The sequence below is a fragment of the Gadus chalcogrammus genome, unplaced genomic scaffold, assembly GCF_026213295.1.
Source record: "Gadus chalcogrammus isolate NIFS_2021 unplaced genomic scaffold, NIFS_Gcha_1.0 GACHA065, whole genome shotgun sequence".
In the NCBI taxonomy this organism is placed as follows: Eukaryota; Metazoa; Chordata; class Actinopteri; order Gadiformes; family Gadidae; genus Gadus; species Gadus chalcogrammus.
Genome location: NW_026613500.1, coordinates 457,154 through 476,532, shown reverse-complemented (window position 1 = coordinate 476,532; position 19,379 = coordinate 457,154). Strand labels below are relative to the sequence as shown.

General features: G+C 44.8%; 6 non-coding genes across 6 annotated transcripts; all 6 read left to right on the top strand.

Moving 5' to 3' along the window:
- Positions 1 to 1,044: 1,044 nt before the first annotated feature.
- LOC130378111 (U2 spliceosomal RNA) lies at positions 1,045 to 1,235 on the top strand. The gene has a single exon (XR_008894504.1). It is a non-coding gene; the product is annotated as a U2 spliceosomal RNA (small nuclear RNA).
- Positions 1,236 to 2,173: 938 nt separating this feature from the next.
- Positions 2,174 to 2,337, top strand: LOC130378093 (U1 spliceosomal RNA). The gene has a single exon (XR_008894490.1). It is a non-coding gene; the product is annotated as a U1 spliceosomal RNA (small nuclear RNA).
- Positions 2,338 to 6,298: 3,961 nt separating this feature from the next.
- Positions 6,299 to 6,490, top strand: LOC130378117 (U2 spliceosomal RNA). The gene has a single exon (XR_008894510.1). It is a non-coding gene; the product is annotated as a U2 spliceosomal RNA (small nuclear RNA).
- Positions 6,491 to 7,422: 932 nt separating this feature from the next.
- Positions 7,423 to 7,581, top strand: LOC130378094 (U1 spliceosomal RNA). The gene has a single exon (XR_008894491.1). It is a non-coding gene; the product is annotated as a U1 spliceosomal RNA (small nuclear RNA).
- A 3,917-nt stretch (positions 7,582 to 11,498) lies between these two features.
- On the top strand, positions 11,499 to 11,689 carry LOC130378110 (U2 spliceosomal RNA). Its single transcript, XR_008894503.1, has one exon. It is a non-coding gene; the product is annotated as a U2 spliceosomal RNA (small nuclear RNA).
- A 937-nt stretch (positions 11,690 to 12,626) lies between these two features.
- LOC130378084 (U1 spliceosomal RNA) lies at positions 12,627 to 12,791 on the top strand. Its single transcript, XR_008894481.1, has one exon. It is a non-coding gene; the product is annotated as a U1 spliceosomal RNA (small nuclear RNA).
- Positions 12,792 to 19,379: the final 6,588 nt, after the last annotated feature.

Here is a 19,379-nt window from a genome sequence, read left to right as displayed (position 1 = left end):
CAGCGGAGATGCTTTTGAAAAGCACCCCGGGGGCATTGTATGGGTCGGTAATATTTAACCTATTTAATTTTTGCATATAGAGCTCGATGTCATGCAATTAAAGTGAGATGAGTACTCCGATGGCTTGAAGCTTCGGCGCCGGGTCATTTTAAGGAAGATCTTTAAGGGCGGCGCTTGATTTTAACTGACAAAATGGCGTTCCGAACACCGGTGGTCACGTGGGTCAGGAACTCGATATCATGCAAGCACTTTGTTTTCTTTTTATTTTGTTCTACACCACAATTGCATGCTTTAAACATGACACGGGGCCAACAGTAAAGGCGTTTTTTCAGCCAACTCCCTGTTAGCCAGTTTACCTTGTCATACATGGAGCAATTTAAAATGCTCCTTACCGTAGCACCAACGAGCTGTGTGGTTTTCACAGTAGGTTTTGGTCTGCCCTCTGCTTTCACTCGTAGTCAGTTCACGATAGCTGTCCAATGAAGGCGGTGACTGGCCAGAGTGTTGTGTCAAGTGACTGAAGTGCAAAATTCTACCCTATCGGTCACTGGTTCACGGGTGGGACTTATCTGCCATAAGGATCAATTGAAACGGAAAATAAACACGAGCCGCCTGGGGCTCACTCGATTTACATTGAAGTCAATGGGAATAGTGGCGCTGTTGTGACTCACAGAATTGATTTCAGGAAAACAGCTCGTCTTCGTGAGTATTTCTGTTTCAAAGCACTGAAAAATGGATTGTTGTAAGATTTTTGGTTTATTTATTTTTTAACATTTTTTGGTGAAGCACTGCTTCACCTGTAGTCTTATAGAAGCCTCCACTGCTCCAAACTCTATTTGTGAAACATGCAGACGGCCTAGTGAGACTGGCAGCAGGCAGCAGCAAAGAGATGTAGCGACCTCGGTTTATTTCTTCAGCTTTCACATGCACACAAACACGCACACAGGGTGCTTGGTCTTTTTTTTGTTTTGTCGTTGTCTGTTAAACCGCCAAGTGGAGCGACGTGTCTGGGAAGCTGGCCTCTTGGTCTGAGCATGTGGTGGCATCGCTTCTCGGCCTTTTGGCTAAGATCAAGTGTAGTATCTGTTCTTATCAGTTTAATATCTGATACGTCCCCTACCCGGGGACCATATATTAAATTGATTTTTCGAACTGGGAGATGGAAAAGGGGCTTGCTCCGTCCACTCCACGCATCGACCTGGTATTGCAGTAACTCCAGGACCGGTGCACCCCTCTCTCACTGTGAAAAACAAAACTAAACTCCTCCTGAGAGTACACCCGTCCGCCTGTAGACAATAAAGTGTCATTTACAATTCACAAACGCACTGTTTACAATTACTCCAAACGATATTCTGTTGTAGTGATGTTATGGTTTGCGTCGAGGCATCGGGGCGTGTGTCGAGTACCTCGGCTCCTCCCCCAGCGAAGCTCCGTATCACATAGGCGAAATGACGTGGCGCGTGACGTTCGAGGCTTCATCTCGGGCTGTTCCGCGATATGGGTTCACAATTGGCACATTTCTACAAAAAGAAGACCCTACCCAGTTCCAAGATCACTTTTATGGCTATGTAATTAATCACACTCGTTCTCAGACATCATGCAGTTCTATTATTACAATTATTAGTAGGCTACTGTAGTTATAAGACAATCTATTTTGCCCGGGGTGACTTAAAACCTTTGTCAAATGATTTGTTCTCTACCATGAGCTCGGGAGATATTTATGAACGGCACACTCACACGTATCACTGAAATGACTTTAATTCTTAAACGTTTTGATGTTGTACGAAGCAAACATCACATCATCACAGGAAACTCTTTCTTTCATCATAATTTCATTCCTTGTCCCTAGCGTACTCATTTGAAGCTTCGAGGTCGAACCACTTTGATGGTTCACCTGGCTGCGAGGCTTTGACGTTTCATGAGGCATCATCTCGCCACCACTATTCTGTTGTTTAAGAAAGAAAAAAGGATTCTTTCTGTGGCGTGTCGATAACTCGGACCTCCAGGTTTCCTTTCGTTATGCTTCCATCACGCTGATTTCAGATTCGCCTGTCATCGTGTGACCGGTGGTCTACAGTGTTTATTAAAGTCTAGACATCTCCGAATGCTTTGCAACCGTTCTCCTGGGGAACACGCGTGGGCATCGTTCAGCCCACCTGAACGTGTACAACTCATACTTACCTGGCAAGGGAGATACCATGATCAAGAAGGTGGTTCACCCATAGCGAGGCTCAGCCATTGCACTGAGGCTGTTGCTGACCCGTGCGAATTCCCCAAATGTGGGAATCTCGATTGCTAATTTCTGGTAGTGGGGGACTGCGTTCGCGCTCTCCCCTGATCATGTGTTCTAAAGAAATAATAGCTATGAATGATACCACCCTGAGCACGCCCGATCTCGTCTGATCTCGGAGGCTAAGCAGGGTCCGGCCTGGTTAGTACTTGGATGGGTGACCGCCTGGGAATGGCTCATGACCCCCCAAAGTCCCTATCCCTCAACACTGGGATCGATCCAAAAGGATCGAGGATCAAAACGGACGGCTCCATCTGGTGGCCACTGGTGGGTGGTTTTATTTTCAGAAATGTCATGTGCAAGGCCTAGATTATCAAAATCCACTAGTCTGCTGGATGTTTTGTTTATTATTTTCATACTTTGAGTGGATGTAGCTGATGAGATTCATACAATCAAGTGGAAAAGTGTTAAATTGTTACATTTTTGGGCTGAATTAAGAAAAATAATAAGAGCCATTCACAGAACTCATTGTTTTGACCACACAGGGAGTGCAGCCATCACAGTGGGGGTGTATTCACACCTCTGGTTGCGGGAGTGAAGACACAAGGACTTCTAATTTCTTTGGTGTGTTTTTTCTTTCCAATACCCCACCCCTTCTGAAACCCAAGCACACTGAGACTCCAAAATACTTTTACAACTTTTATTTTTCAACCAGAATGTGTTTCATTGAAAAGGCAATCCATATAAACACAAATAACAAGATCATTTTAGTTAAAAGCTCGCCCACCACGACTAGGTACAGATCTACAGGCGAGAACACGAGAGCATGAGACGAGAGACAAACATGTACTACCATTTGCAAACATTTAGTTAAACATGGAGCTGACAGACATACACACATCACAAGGACAGGCACATATAAATAACATTAATAATAATAAAAAACACTCAACAATTAAAGAACACACACACACACACACACACACACACACACACACACACACACACACACACACACACACCACACACACACACACACACACACACACACACACACACCACACACACTTGTACTTAAGATACAAATCAACAATTGGCTTGTACAGGCTAAAGTGCAATAATGAACATGATTATCCATAGACTCGGGTGACCAATCAACAAATAAAGGCTCAAGCTGTTCCTCCCTTTTGTGTTTTCTTGAGCAAACTTTTGTTAAAACTGAAGCAGACAAATACATACAAACATCACAAAGACATGAAGCTGACAAAGACAAACAACATGCATGACAAAAACACAGATTATCTGAACATGAACAACCACTAAAGGGTATGTAAACTGATTGTGTTAGATTGGAACTGATTATGGTTTAAAAGATTGGCCTCGATATTGAACATAGAGCAGAATGGATACTACAAAGTTAATTTTAACAGCAATATAAATAATAATAAATAAAAAGCGAACAAAGAACTTCAAGTAAATCTGCAAAGTGCCTTTTTTTTAACGATATAAATAAATAGATAGTGCTTAATGAAGCACTTTAAAAAACACACACAAAGACAAAGACAAACACACACAAACAAGCCTCTTTCTCTCTCTTACAGATGGCACAGGAAACAGTGGCATCACAGAGGTAAGTTATTCACACACACACACACACACACACACACACACACACACACACACACACACACACACACACACACACACACACACACACACACACACACATATTCCAGGTATTTACACAGTCCTCCTGTCCAACTCTGCATCCACGACACTCTTAAAGTGTTCAAAGTTGTCATACACCACATTGTAAAAGCCAGGGGTAGTGGACTTCCTAGTGGATGGACAGTAGGAAAACATTTTCTGCATGCTTCCAGCCACTTTGTCCTTGAAAGGGTTGTACCTCTTCCACTGTCCACCACAGTTTGGCATGTGGCAAGCCCCACATGGCCTTGAGGACTTGTTAGGCATGAATGTCTTCACTGTTGGTGCAGGAGGGACAAGGCTCTGGCTGCAGGATGGCCCACGAAACAGGACGGAGGGGGCCTGTGGCTGTGCGGGGAGGACCAGCAGTATGGGTGCTGCCGACACAGGGGGTGGGCCGTAGGTCAACGCAGCAGGTGGCCTCGGCTGGAGGTGGGTGGGCGCAGGAGGCCTCGGCAGAATGGGGGTGAGCGCAGCAGGCTTCAGCCGGGTGGAGGACGACAAACCCAGTGGGCTGAACGGGCCGGTTCGCTGGAGTCACAGGCTCATCAACAAATAATCTGGAAATATAAAATACACATGTGATCAGTATTGATATGACGTGTGTGCTATTTGCTTTCCACAGCCAACAGGTGAAACAAAGTGCTTATGACAACTTAGCTCCGCTTCTCACCACGTCTCTTTCCAGCCTGGTGATGGATGTGCCGGTACTGGACCTGAGGCCGGTCTGGCGGAGCAGTCGCTCCTTCTGCCACTTCAGCAGCTCGTTCTGCTCTCCCTGCTGGCAGTACTGGAACAGCAGCCACACCAGCCAGCCGACATCATTCTCCACAAGCCACCTGAAGGTCTGACCGGCGTGCTTCCCGAACGTGATGACCAGCTGACCTTCCAAAGGTCTCTGCTGTCTTGAGATCCAGCCATTTAGGGTCAACAACAGTGCTGCTGCGGGCCTCTGCCACAGACCTTGCTGCCTCTGTACAGTACAGCCTGGCCTCTCCTAGCCGGTACAAAATGATGTTGGGGTACTGGTGTAGCTGTTGATGGCTGACCAGCGATGGTTTAGTGGCCAAGCTCTTCCCGCAGACATCACAGGTAAAGGTCTCCCTGGCGTCTGCATGGATCTTCAGATGACTCGCCAGGTTGGACTTTTCACCGAATGTCTTGTCGCACACGGTGCACTGATGTGTAGGCATGTTCCATCTGGTACTGTAAAACATGAATAAATGAGTAAAACTAAAAGCAGATCATTTAGATTGACAATATGTAGCCCTTTATTATACAGAAATCTGCTGTTGGTGTATTAGCCTAGGACAACAAGCTCGCCAGATTGTCAAGAGATTAACACGGTCGCCAAATTGCTTCATGTTACAATTACTCTCGCATCAGCTGTTGTCTCAACAGTCACATTTACCCATATTAACACATATCCACATCAAATTGACCAAGAAAACGTTGATTGTCGCCGAAAAGCAAACAAGTTTGCAGGTATGCGACGTAGCCCTTACTATTGTAAACAGTGTCGTTAGCCGCGCCTAGCTATCGTCACAAAACACACATTAATCAGCTTATTATTTCAACAACCCTTGGGTGAATATAGTAATGCCATACACCGTTGGAAAGCTTAGATTGCCACGATTAAAACGAGACTTCCCACGGGTAATATGGTTGCTCACCGACAAAACGGCGATAGGTTGACTAAAGTCTACCCAGCAGCTAAAAACGTAACCTCTACGTCTTCCCTTTATACACAACGACCACGTTATGACACGGTCGAAATCTTTTCTCTTTCTACAAAATCGAAACAGCTTAATACAAACCGTAAAAAAAAAGTCTAATTATTAACTAGCAAACGATGCAGGGGATAAAATGTACCTGAGTGAATCCTCCGTTGACTGCTTCACCGGGGAATACCACGTGCTGTAAGCTATTTTCTTTTTCAACTCGAGCTCATTGGCTGCAATAGAGTTCCGGGTGTTATATATTTATTTGTCATTGGACAGAAGTACAACGAAATTCAGTGAACTCACGTACTGGTCTAATTTAAAAGGTAACATAATAAATAATAAAGAAAGAAAGAAAATACATTCAACATTTCGTTCACTCACTGCTTCACCTGTAGTCTCATATAAGCCTCCACTGCTCCAAACTCTATTTGTGAAACATGCAGACGGAATAGTGAGACTGCCAGCAGGCAGCAGCAAAGAGATGTAGCGACCCTCGGTTTATTTCTCCAGCTTTCACAGACACACAAACACGCACACAGATTGCTTGGTCTTTTTTTTGTTTCGTCGTTGTCTGTTAAACCGCCAAGTGGAGCGACGTGTCTGGGAAGCTAGCCTCTTGGTCTGAGCATGTGTGTGCATCGCTTCTCGGCCTTTTGGCTAAGATCAAGTGTAGTATCTGTTCTTATCAGTTTAATATCTGATACGTCCCCTACCCGGGGACCATATATTAAATTGATTTTTTCGAACTGGGAGATGGAAAAGGGGCTTGCTCCGTCCACTCCACGCATCGACCTGGTATTGCAGTAACTCCAGGACCGGTGCACCCCTCTCTCACTGTGAAAAACTAAACTCCTCCTGAGAGTACACCCGTCCGCCTGTAGACAATAAAGTGTCATTTACAATTCACAAACGCACTGTTTACAATTACTCCAACGATATTCTGTTGTAGTGATGTTATGGTTTGCGTCGAGGCATCGGGGCGTGTGTCGAGTACCTCGGCTCCTCCCCCAGCGAAGCTCCGTATCACATAGGCGAAATGACGTGGCGCGTGACGTTCGAGGCTTCATCTCGGGCTGTTCCGCGATATGGGTTCACAATTGGCACATTTCTACAAAAAGAAGACCCTACCCAGTTCCAAGATCACTTTTATGGCTATGTAATTAATCACACTCGTTCTCAGACGTCATGCAGTTCTATTATTACAATTATTAGTAGGCTACTGTAGTTATAAGACAATCTATTTTGCCCGGGGTGACTTAAAACCTTTGTCAAATGATTTGTTCTCTACCATGAGCTCGGGAGATATTTATGAACGGCACACTCACACGTATCACTGAAATGACTTTAATTCTTAAACGTTTTGATGTTGTACGAAGCAAACATCACATCATCACAGGAAACTCTTTCTTTCATCATAATTTCATTCCTTGTCCCTAGCGTACTCATTTGAAGCTTCGAGGTCGAACCACTTTGATGGTTCACCTGGCTGCGAGGCTTTGACGTTTCATGAGGCATCATCTCGCCACCACTATTCTGTGTTTAAGAAAGAAAAAAGGATTCTTTCTGTGGCGTGTCGATAACTCGGACCTCCAGGTTTCCTTTCGTTATGCTTCCATCACGCTGATTTCAGATTCGCCTGTCATCGTGTGACCGGTGGTTCTACAGTGTTTATTAAAGTCTAGACATCTCCGAATGCTTTGCAACCGTTCTCCTGGGGAACACGCGTGGGCATCGTTCAGCCCACCTGAACGTGTACAACTCATACTTACCTGGCAAGGGAGATACCATGATCAAGAAGGTGGTTCACCCATAGCGAGGCTCAGCCATTGCACTGAGGCTGTTGCTGACCCGTGCGAATTCCCCAAATGTGGGAATCTCGATTGCATAATTTGGGGGGGACTGCGTTCGCGCTCTCCCCTGATCATGTTGTTCTAAAGAAATAATAGCTATGAATGATACCACCCTGAGCACGCCCGATCTCGTCTGATCTCGGAGGCTAAGCAGGGTCCGGCCTGGTTAGTACTTGGATGGGTGACCGCCTGGGAATGGCTCATGACCCCCCAAAGTCCCTATCCCTCAACACTGGGATCGATCCAAAAGGATCGAGGATCAAAACGGACGGCTCCATCTGGTGGCCACTGGTGGGTGGTTTTATTTTCAGAAATGTCATGTGCAAGGCCTAGATTATCAAAATCCACTAGTCTGCTGGATGTTTTGTTTATTATTTTCATACTTTGAGTGGATGTAGCTGATGAGATTCATACAATCAAGTGGAAAAGTGTTAAATTGTTACATTTTTGGGCTGAATTAGAAAAATAATAAGAGCCATTCACAGAACTCATTGTTTTGACCACACAGGGAGTGCAGCCATCACAGTGGGGGTGTATTCACACCTCTGGTTGCGGGAGTGAAGACACAGGACTTCTAATTTCTTTGGTGTGTTTTTTCTTTCCAATACCCCACCCCTTCTGAAACCCAAGCACACTGAGACTCCAAATACTTTTACAACTTTATTTTTCAACCAGAATGTGTTTCATTGAAAAGGCAATCCATATAAACACAAATAAACAAGATCATTTTAGTTAAAAGCTCGCCCACCACGACTAGGTACAGATCTACAGGCGAGAACACGAGAGCATGAGACGAGAGACAAACATGTACTACCATTTGCAAACATTTAGTTAAACATGGAGCTGACAGACATACACACATCACAAGGACAGGCACATATAAATAACATTAATAATAATAAAAAACACTCAACAATTAAAGAACACACACACACACACACACACACACACACACACACACACACACACACACACACACACACACACACACACACACACACTTGTACTTAAGATACAAATCAACAATTGGCTTGTACAGGCTAAAGTGCAATAATGAACATGATTATCCATAGACTCGGGTGACCAATCAACAAATAAAGGCTCAAGCTGTTCCTCCCTTTTGTGTTTTCTTGAGCAAACTTTTGTTAAAACTGAAGCAGACAAATACATACAAACATCACAAAGACATGAAGCTGACAAAGACAAACAACATGCATGACAAAAACACAGATTATCTGAACATGAACAACCACTAAAGGGTATGTAAACTGATTGTGTTAGATTGGAACTGATTATGGTTTAAAAGATTGGCCTCGATATTGAACATAGAGCAGAATGGATACTACAAAGTTAATTTTAACAGCAATATAAATAATAATAAATAAAAAGCGAACAAAAGAACTTCAAGTAAATCTGCAAAGTGCCTTTTTTTTTAACGATATAAATAAATAGATAGTGCTTAATGAAGCACTTTAAAAAACACACACAAGACAAAGACAAACACACCAAACAAGCCTCTTTCTCTCTCTTACAGATGGCACAGGAACAGTGGCATCACAGAGGTAAGTTATTCACACACACACACCACACACACACACACACACACACACACACACACACACACACACATACACACACGCATTTCCAGGTAATTTACACAGTCCTCCTGTCAACTCTGCATCCACGACACTCTTAAAGTGTTCAAAGTTGTCATACACCACATTGTAAAAGCCAGGGGTAGTGGACTTCCTAGTGGATGGACAGTAGGAAAACATTTCTGCATGCTTCCAGCCACTTTGTCCTTGAAAGGGTTGTACCTCTTCCACTGTCCACCACAGTTTGGCATGTGGCAAGCCCCACATGGCCTTGAGGACTTGTTAGGCATGAATGTCTTCACTGTTGGTGCAGGAGGGACAAGGCTCTGGCTGCAGGATGGCCCACGAAACAGGACGGAGGGGGCCTGTGGCTGTGCGGGGAGGACCAGCAGTATGGGTGCTGCCGACACAGGGGGTGGGCCGTAGGTCAACGCAGCAGGTGGCCTCGGCTGGAGGTGGGTGGGCGCAGGAGGCCTCGGCAGAATGGGGGTGAGCGCAGCAGGCTTCAGCCGGGTGGAGGACGACAAACCCAGTGGGCTGAACGGGCCGGTTTCGCTGGAGTCACAGGCTCATCAACAAATAATCTGGAAATATAAAATACACATGTGATCAGTATTGATATGACGTGTGTGCTATTTGCTTTCCACAGCCAACAGGTGAAACAAAGTGCTTATGACAACTTAGCTCCGCTTCTCACCACGTCTCTTTCCAGCCTGGTGATGGATGTGCCGGTACTGGACCTGAGGCCGGTCTGGCGGAGCAGTCGCTCCTTCTGCCACTTCAGCAGCTCGTTCTGCTCTCCCTGCTGGCAGTACTGGAACAGCAGCCACACCAGCCAGCCGACATCATTCTCCACAAGCCACCTGAAGGTCTGACCGGCGTGCTTCCCGAACGTGATGACCAGCTGACCTTTCCAAAGGTCTCTGCTGTCTTGAGATCCAGCCATTTAGGGTCAACAACAGTGCTGCTGCGGGCCTCTGCCACAGACCTTGCTGCCTCTGTACAGTACAGCCTGGCCTCTCCTAGCCGGTACAAAATGATGTTGGGGTACTGGTGTAGCTGTTGATGGCTGACCAGCGATGGTTAGTGGCCAAGCTCTTCCCGCAGACATCACAGGTAAAGGTCTCCCTGGCGTCTGCATGGATCTTCAGATGACTCGCCAGGTTGGACTTTTCACCGAATGTCTTGTCGCACACGGTGCACTGATGTGTAGGCATGTTCCATCTGGTACTGTAAAACATGAATAAATGAGTAAAACTAAAAGCAGATCATTTAGATTGACAATATGTAGCCCTTTATTATACAGAAATCTGCTGTTGGTGTATTAGCCTAGGACAACAAGCTCGCCAGATTGTCAAGAGATTAACACGGTCGCCAAATTGCTTCATGTTACAATTACTCTCGCATCAGCTGTTGTCTCAACAGTCACATTTACCCATATTAACACATATCCACATCAAATTGACCAAGAAAACGTTGATTGTCGCCGAAAAGCAACAAGTTTGCAGGTATGCGACGTAGCCCTTACTATTGTAAACAGTGTCGTTAGCCGCGCCTAGCTATCGTCACAAAACACACATTAATCAGCTTATTATTTCAACAACCCTTGGGTGAATATAGTAATGCCATACACCGTTGGAAAGCTTAGATTGCCACGATTAAAACGAGACTTCCCACGGGTAATATGGTTGCTCACCGACAAAACGGCGATAGGTTGACTAAGTCTACCCAGCAGCTAAAAACGTAACCTCTACGTCTTCCCTTTATACACAACGACCACGTTATGACACGGTCGAAATCTTTTCTCTTTCTACAAAATCGAAACAGCTTAATACAAACCGTAAAAAAAAAATGTCTAATTATTAACTAGCAAACGATGCAGGGGATAAAATTTACCTGAGGAATCCTCCGTTGACTGCTTGCACCGGGGAATACCACGTGCTGTAAGCTATTTTCTTTTTCAACTCGAGCTCATTGGCTGCAATAGAGTTCCGGGTGTTATAGATATATATTTATTTGTCATTGGACAGAAGTACAACGAAATTCAGTGCACTCACGTACTGGTCTAATTTAAAAAGGTAACATAATAAATAATAAAGAAAGAAAGAAAATACATTCAACATTTCGTTCACTCACTGCTTCACCTGTAGTCTCATATAAGCCTCCACTGCTCCAAACTCTATTTGTGAAACATGCAGACGGAATAGTGAGACTGCCAGCAGGCAGCAGCAAAGAGATGTAGCGACCCTCGGTTTATTTCTCCAGCTTTCACAGACACACAAACACGCACACAGATTGCTTGGTCTTTTTTTTGTTTCGTCGTTGTCTGTTAAACCGCCAAGTGGAGCGACGTGTCTGGGAAGCTAGCCTCTTGGTCTGAGCATGTGTGTGCATCGCTTCTCGGCCTTTTGGCTAAGATCAAGTGTAGTATCTGTTCTTATCAGTTTAATATCTGATACGTCCCCTACCCGGGGACCATATATTAAATTGATTTTTCGAACTGGGAGATGGAAAAGGGGCTTGCTCCGTCCACTCCACGCATCGACCTGGTATTGCAGTAACTCCAGGACCGGTGCACCCCTCTCTCACTGTGAAAAACAAAACTAAACTCCTCCTGAGAGTACACCCGTCCGCCTGTAGACAATAAAGTGTCATTTACAATTCACAAAACGCACTGTTTACAATTACTCCAACGATATTCTGTTGTAGTGATGTTATGGTTTGCGTCGAGGCATCGGGGCGTGTGTCGAGTACCTCGGCTCCTCCCCCAGCGAAGCTCCGTATCACATAGGCGAAATGACGTGGCGCGTGACGTTCGAGGCTTCATCTCGGGCTGTTCCGCGATATGGGTTCACAATTGGCACATTTCTACAAAAAGAAGACCCTACCCAGTTCCAAGATCACTTTTATGGCTATGTAATTAATCACACTCGTTCTCAGACGTCATGCAGTTCTATTATTACAATTATTAGTAGGCTACTGTAGTTATAAGACAATCTATTTTGCCCGGGGTGACTTAAAACCTTTGTCAAATGATTTGTTCTCTACCATGAGCTCGGGAGATATTTATGAACGGCACACTCACACGTATCACTGAAATGACTTTAATTCTTAAACGTTTTGATGTTGTACGAAGCAAACATCACATCATCACAGGAAACTCTTTCTTTCATCATAATTTCATTCCTTGTCCCTAGCGTACTCATTTGAAGCTTCGAGGTCGAACCACTTTGATGGTTCACCTGGCTGCGAGGCTTTGACGTTTCATGAGGCATCATCTCGCCACCACTATTCTGTTGTTTAAGAAAGAAAAAGGATTCTTTCTGTGGCGTGTCGATAACTCGGACCTCCAGGTTTCCTTTCGTTATGCTTCCATCACGCTGATTTCAGATTCGCCTGTCATCGTGTGACCGGTGGTCTACAGTGTTTATTAAAGTCTAGACATCTCCGAATGCTTTGCAACCGTTCTCCTGGGGAACACGCGTGGGCATCGTTCAGCCCACCTGAACGTGTACAACTCATACTTACCTGGCAAGGGAGATACCATGATCAAGAAGGTGGTTCACCCATAGCGAGGCTCAGCCATTGCACTGAGGCTGTTGCTGACCCGTGCGAATTCCCCAAATGTGGGAATCTCGATTGCATAATTTCTGGTAGTGGGGGACTGCGTTCGCGCTCTCCCCTGATCATGTTGTTCTAAAGAAATAATAGCTATGAATGATACCACCCTGAGCACGCCCGATCTCGTCTGATCTCGGAGGCTAAGCAGGGTCCGGCCTGGTTAGTACTTGGATGGGTGACCGCCTGGGAATGGCTCATGACCCCCCAAAGTCCCTATCCCTCAACACTGGGATCGATCCAAAAGGATCGAGGATCAAAACGGACGGCTCCATCTGGTGGCCACTGGTGGGTGGTTTTATTTTCAGAAATGTCATGTGCAAGGCCTAGATTATCAAAATCCACTAGTCTGCTGGATGTTTTGTTTATTATTTTCATACTTTGAGTGGATGTAGCTGATGAGATTCATACAATCAAGTGGAAAAGTGTTAAATTGTTACATTTTTGGGCTGAATTAAGAAAAATAAGAGCCATTCACAGAACTCATTGTTTTGACCACACAGGGAGTGCAGCCATCACAGTGGGGGTGTATTCACACCTCTGGTTGCGGGAGTGAAGACACAAGGACTTCTAATTTCTTTGGTGTGTTTTTTCTTTCCAATACCCCACCCCTTCTGAAACCCAAGCACACTGAGACTCCAAAATACTTTTACAACTTTTATTTTTCAACCAGAATGTGTTTCATTGAAAAGGCAATCCATATAAACACAAATAAACAAGATCATTTTAGTTAAAAGCTCGCCCACCACGACTAGGTACAGATCTACAGGCGAGAACACGAGAGCATGAGACGAGAGACAAACATGTACTACCATTTGCAAACATTTAGTTAAACATGGAGCTGACAGACATACACACATCACAGGACAGGCACATATAAATAACATTAATATAATTAAAAAACACTCAACAATTAAAGAACACACACACACACACACACACACACACACACACACACACACACACACACACACACACACACACACACACACACACACACACACACACACACACTTGTACTTAAGATACAAATCAACAATTGGCTTGTACAGGCTAAAGTGCAATAATGAACATGATTATCCATAGACTCGGGTGACCAATCAACAAATAAAGGCTCAAGCTGTTCCTCCCTTTTGTGTTTTCTTGAGCAAACTTTTGTTAAAACTGAAGCAGACAAATACATACAAACATCACAAAGACATGAAGCTGACAAAGACAAACAACATGCATGACAAAAACACAGATTATCTGAACATGAACAACCACTAAAGGGTATGTAAACTGATTGTGTTAGATTGGAACTGATTATGGTTTAAAAGATTGGCCTCGATATTGAACATAGAGCAGAATGGATACTACAAAGTTAATTTTAACAGCAATATAAATAATAATAAATAAAAAGCGAACAAAAGAACTTCAAGTAAATCTGCAAAGTGCCTTTTTTTTTAACGATATAAATAAATAGATAGTGCTTAATGAAGCACTTTAAAAAACACACACAAAGACAAAGACAAACACACACAAACAAGCCTCTTTCTCTCTCTTACAGATGGCACAGGAACAGTGGCATCACAGAGGTAAGTTATTCACACACACACACACACACACACACACACACACACACACACACACACACACACACACACACACACACACACACACACATACACACACGCATTTCCAGGTATTTACACAGTCCTCCTGTCCAACTCTGCATCCACGACACTCTTAAAGTGTTCAAAGTTGTCATACACCACATTGTAAAAGCCAGGGGTAGTGGACTTCCTAGTGGATGGACAGTAGGAAAACATTTTCTGCATGCTTCCAGCCACTTTGTCCTTGAAAGGGTTGTACCTCTTCCACTGTCCACCACAGTTTGGCATGTGGCAAGCCCCACATGGCCTTGAGGACTTGTTAGGCATGAATGTCTTCACTGTTGGTGCAGGAGGGACAAGGCTCTGGCTGCAGGATGGCCCACGAAACAGGACGGAGGGGGCCTGTGGCTGTGCGGGGAGGACCAGCAGTATGGGTGCTGCCGACACAGGGGGTGGGCCGTAGGTCAACGCAGCAGGTGGCCTCGGCTGGAGGTGGGTGGGCGCAGGAGGCCTCGGCAGAATGGGGGTGAGCGCAGCAGGCTTCAGCCGGGTGGAGGACGACAAACCCAGTGGGCTGAACGGGCCGGTTCGCTGGAGTCACAGGCTCATCAACAAATAATCTGGAAATATAAAATACACATGTGATCAGTATTGATATGACGTGTGTGCTATTTGCTTTCCACAGCCAACAGGTGAAACAAAGTGCTTATGACAACTTAGCTCCGCTTCTCACCACGTCTCTTTCCAGCCTGGTGATGGATGTGCCGGTACTGGACCTGAGGCCGGTCTGGCGGAGCAGTCGCTCCTTCTGCCACTTCAGCAGCTCGTTCTGCTCTCCCTGCTGGCAGTACTGGAACAGCAGCCACACCAGCCAGCCGACATCATTCTCCACAAGCCACCTGAAGGTCTGACCGGCGTGCTTCCCGAACGTGATGACCAGCTGACCTTTCCAAAGGTCTCTGCTGTCTTGAGATCCAGCCATTTAGGGTCAACAACAGTGCTGCTGCGGGCCTCTGCCACAGACCTTGCTGCCTCTGTACAGTACAGCCTGGCCTCTCCTAGCCGGTACAAAATGATGTTGGGGTACTGGTGTAGCTGTTGATGGCTGACCAGCGATGGTTTAGTGGCCAAGCTCTTCCCGCAGACATCACAGGTAAAGGTCTCCCTGGCGTCTGCATGGATCTTCAGATGACTCGCCAGGTTGGACTTTTCACCGAATGTCTTGTCGCACACGGTGCACTGATGTGTAGGCATGTTCCATCTGGTACTGTAAAACATGAATAAATGAGTAAAACTAAAAGCAGATCATTTAGATTGACAATATGTAGCCCTTTATTATACAGAAATCTGCTGTTGGTGTATTAGCCTAGGACAACAAGCTCGCCAGATTGTCAAGAGATTAACACGGTCGCCAAATTGCTTCATGTTACAATTACTCTCGCATCAGCTGTTGTCTCAACAGTCACATTTACCCATATTAACACATATCCACATCAAATTGACCAAGAAAACGTTGATTGTCGCCGAAAAGCAACAAGTTTGCAGGTATGCGACGTAGCCCTTACTATTGTAAACAGTGTCGTTAGCCGCGCCTAGCTATCGTCACAAAACACACATTAATCAGCTTATTATTTCAACAACCCTTGGGTGAATATAGTAATGCCATACACCGTTGGAAAGCTTAGATTGCCACGATTAAAACGAGACTTCCCACGGGTAATATGGTTGCTCACCGACAAAACGGCGATAGGTTGACTAAAGTCTACCCAGCAGCTAAAAACGTAACCTCTACGTCTTCCCTTTATACACAACGACCACGTTATAATAATAATAATAATAATACATTTAATTTAGAGGCGCCTTTCAAAACACCCAAGGTCACCTTACAGAGCATATAGTCATCATACATTTTTTTTAAAAAACAAGACATTGTGGAAAAAATAAATAAATAAATAAATAAATAATTAAATAAATAAACATAAGCAATAAGAAAGAAATAAAACAAAACAAGACAAAACAAAACAAAAAAAACTATCAAAACAGTGATCAGTTAGACGTTGTGTGCGAGTTTGAACAGGTGAGTTTTGAGTTGTGACTTGAAGGTTGTAATGGTGTCTGACTGTTTTATGTGTGGGGGGAGGGAGTTCCAGAGCCTGGGTGCTGAACAGCTGAATGACCGGGCACCCATTGAAGTGAGTCGTGATGTGGGATACATAGTAGTCCAGCAGAGGTTGAGCGGAGGGAGCGGGAGGGAGTGTATTCTTGGAGGAGGTCGCAGAGATAACTGGGGGCTAGGTTGTGGAGAGCTTTGTAGGTGAGGAGTAGGGTTTTGTATTGGATGCGGTAGTGTACTGGGAGCCAGTGAAGTTTAATGAGGACAGGGGTGATGTGGTCAGATGATTTGGTGCGGGTGATGATCCGGGCGGCTGAGTTCTGAATGATCTGCAGTCTGTTGATGAGTTTGGTGGGGAGTCCGGTGAGGAGGGCTTTGCAGTAGTCTATGCGTGATGTGACAAATGAGTGAACTAGGATTTCAGTGCTGGATTGGGTCAGTGATGGGCGGAGTCTGGCGATGTTGCGGAGGTGGAAGAATGCAGTCCGGGTGATGTTGTGAATATGGCACGGTCGAAATCTTTTCTCTTTCTACAAAATCGAAACAGCTTAATACAAACCGTAAAAAAAAAAGTCTAATTATTAACTAGCAACGATTGCAGGGGATAAAATTTACCTGAGTGACATCCCTCCGTTGACCTGCTTCACCGGGGAATACCACGCTGCTGTAAGCTATTTTCTTTTTCAACTCGAGCTCATTGGCTGCAATAGAAGTTCCGGGTGTTATAGATATATATTTATTTGTCATTGGACAGAAGTACAACGAAATTCAGTGCACTCACGTACTGGTCTAATTTAAAAAGGTAACATAATAAATAATAAAGAAAGAAAGAAAATACATTCAACATTTCGTTCACTCACTGCTTCACCTGTAGTCTCATATAAGCCTCCACTGCTCCAAACTCTATTTGTGAAACATGCAGACGGAATAGTGAGACTGCCAGCAGGCAGCAGCAAAGAGATGTAGCGACCTCGGTTTATTTCTCCAGCTTTCACAGACACACAAACACGCACACAGATTGCTTGGTCTTTTTTTATGTTACCTTTTGGGATATATTAAAAGACCCCACTTTTAGAGATGTTTAATGAAAGTTTGCATAGTAATAATCTACCATTATCCTTAAGAACAGGTATCATCTCCTTGCTTTACAAAAAAGGAGACAAAAAAGACATTAAGAACTGGCGCCCACTTACCTTGCTTGGTGTAGACAGAAAGATCCTTGCAAAAGCCCTTTTTTTCCGCCTGCAACAAGTGTCTGGGCAGATTGTGGGGAAGAGCAGACATGTGCAATACCTGGAAGATGCATGAGTGAAAGTCTTGCCTTAGTCAGAGATTCCTACCTCTACGCATATGACCGCAGACTGCCATTATGTATATCCGCCTAGATTTGGAAAAAGTATTTGACAAGGTTAGCCATACCTTCCTCAGGAAAGTCCTGGTTAAACTTGGTTTTGGGCCTCAGCTTAGAGCTTGGATTGACTTGCTGTATACTGACTGCTTAAGCAAGGTTGTTATCAATGGTCACTCCACTGACACCTTTGAAGTTTGCTCAGGAGTAAGACAGGGATGCCCATTGTCTGTTATGTTGTTTATATTTGCCATGGAGCCCTTGGCTCGGGCTATAAAGGAAGACCCTTCTATTCATGGTCTCCAAGTCCCTGGAAGCGGGGGACAGGAAGCCAAGCTAGCCGTGTATATGGATGATCTAACCATATTATGCACAGACAATAAGTCAATACTCAAAGTGCTATATTGGTTGTGACCAATTCTCCGCCGCCTCTAGTGCCAAACTCAATAGGTCAAAAAGTGAAATCTTGTATCTTAATTGGCCTGAACCTAATTTTAACCACGGCCTGGTCCAAAGGGATGAGAGAATTAAGATTCTTGGACTAGAGATTGGGCAAAATATGGAAAATATTAATTGGGGAGAAAAAAACTACCAATGATTAAAGGTAAACTGCTCCAATGGGAACAAAGAAATCTCACCTTTACGGGGAAAGTACTGGTGATCAACTCAGAAATTGTTGCTTCTCTCACTTACCTTGCCGCAACAATTCCAGCCCCCAAGCATGTAATGACAGCCCTGAGAAGATGCATTTTCAGTTTGTGTGGGGAGAGCGCAGCAAGAGAGAATTAGACGAGAGATAATGTATAGACCATTGCAGAAAGGGGGTCAAAATGTCCCTGATCTAGCAAAGAAAATGGAGGCTCTATTCCTGACGCCCATATTGCAGGCAGTACTAAACGAAAATAGGAGGAGCCTATGGCCAAATTTCGCCATGTTCTGGGTAGGCCATCAAGTCCTAAGGAAAGTGGGGTTAAGACCGTGCCTAAAAAGACCTCATGCAGAGAAGAGACCTCCGCTGTATGAAAGGGTGGTGACCTTTGTAAAGTCTGGAAAGTGGCGGGATGTTGGTCGGGTATAGACCGAGCCTTCGTGGAGAGTTGTTTGAGCCCCGAACGGTCAAGACTGGTTACTGTTGGCGTGCTGGCTGAAACCAGCTGCCTTAGGGTGTGGAGAAATGTCAATGCGCCTTTTTTGTTCAATGCATATAGAGAGCTCGCTTGGCAGGCAGTTCAGAGGTGTCTCCCTACACGAGACATTCTGAAGAGACGGGGGTCATCTAAGAGTGCAAGATGTCCCAGGGTGGGGTGTGGTGGAGATGAGGATGTTTCACATTTGTTGTGGTCATGTGGGGTGGCTCGGAGGGTTTGGCGCTTATTGGGGCCATGGCTGGGTGACCTGTTTAGAGTCCCAACGGAATCAGATGTCCTGTATGGGGTTATAAAGAGTGGTGACGGTAAGGGCTGGGAAAGATGGTGGGCCTTGATTAATTGCACAAAAGAGTCGATGTGGAGGTGTCGTAACCTAATGGTGTACAAGAGCCTTTTGTTTTCAGCGGAATCAATCGTTAATTTGAGCATAACCTTGGTAAAGGATTATGTG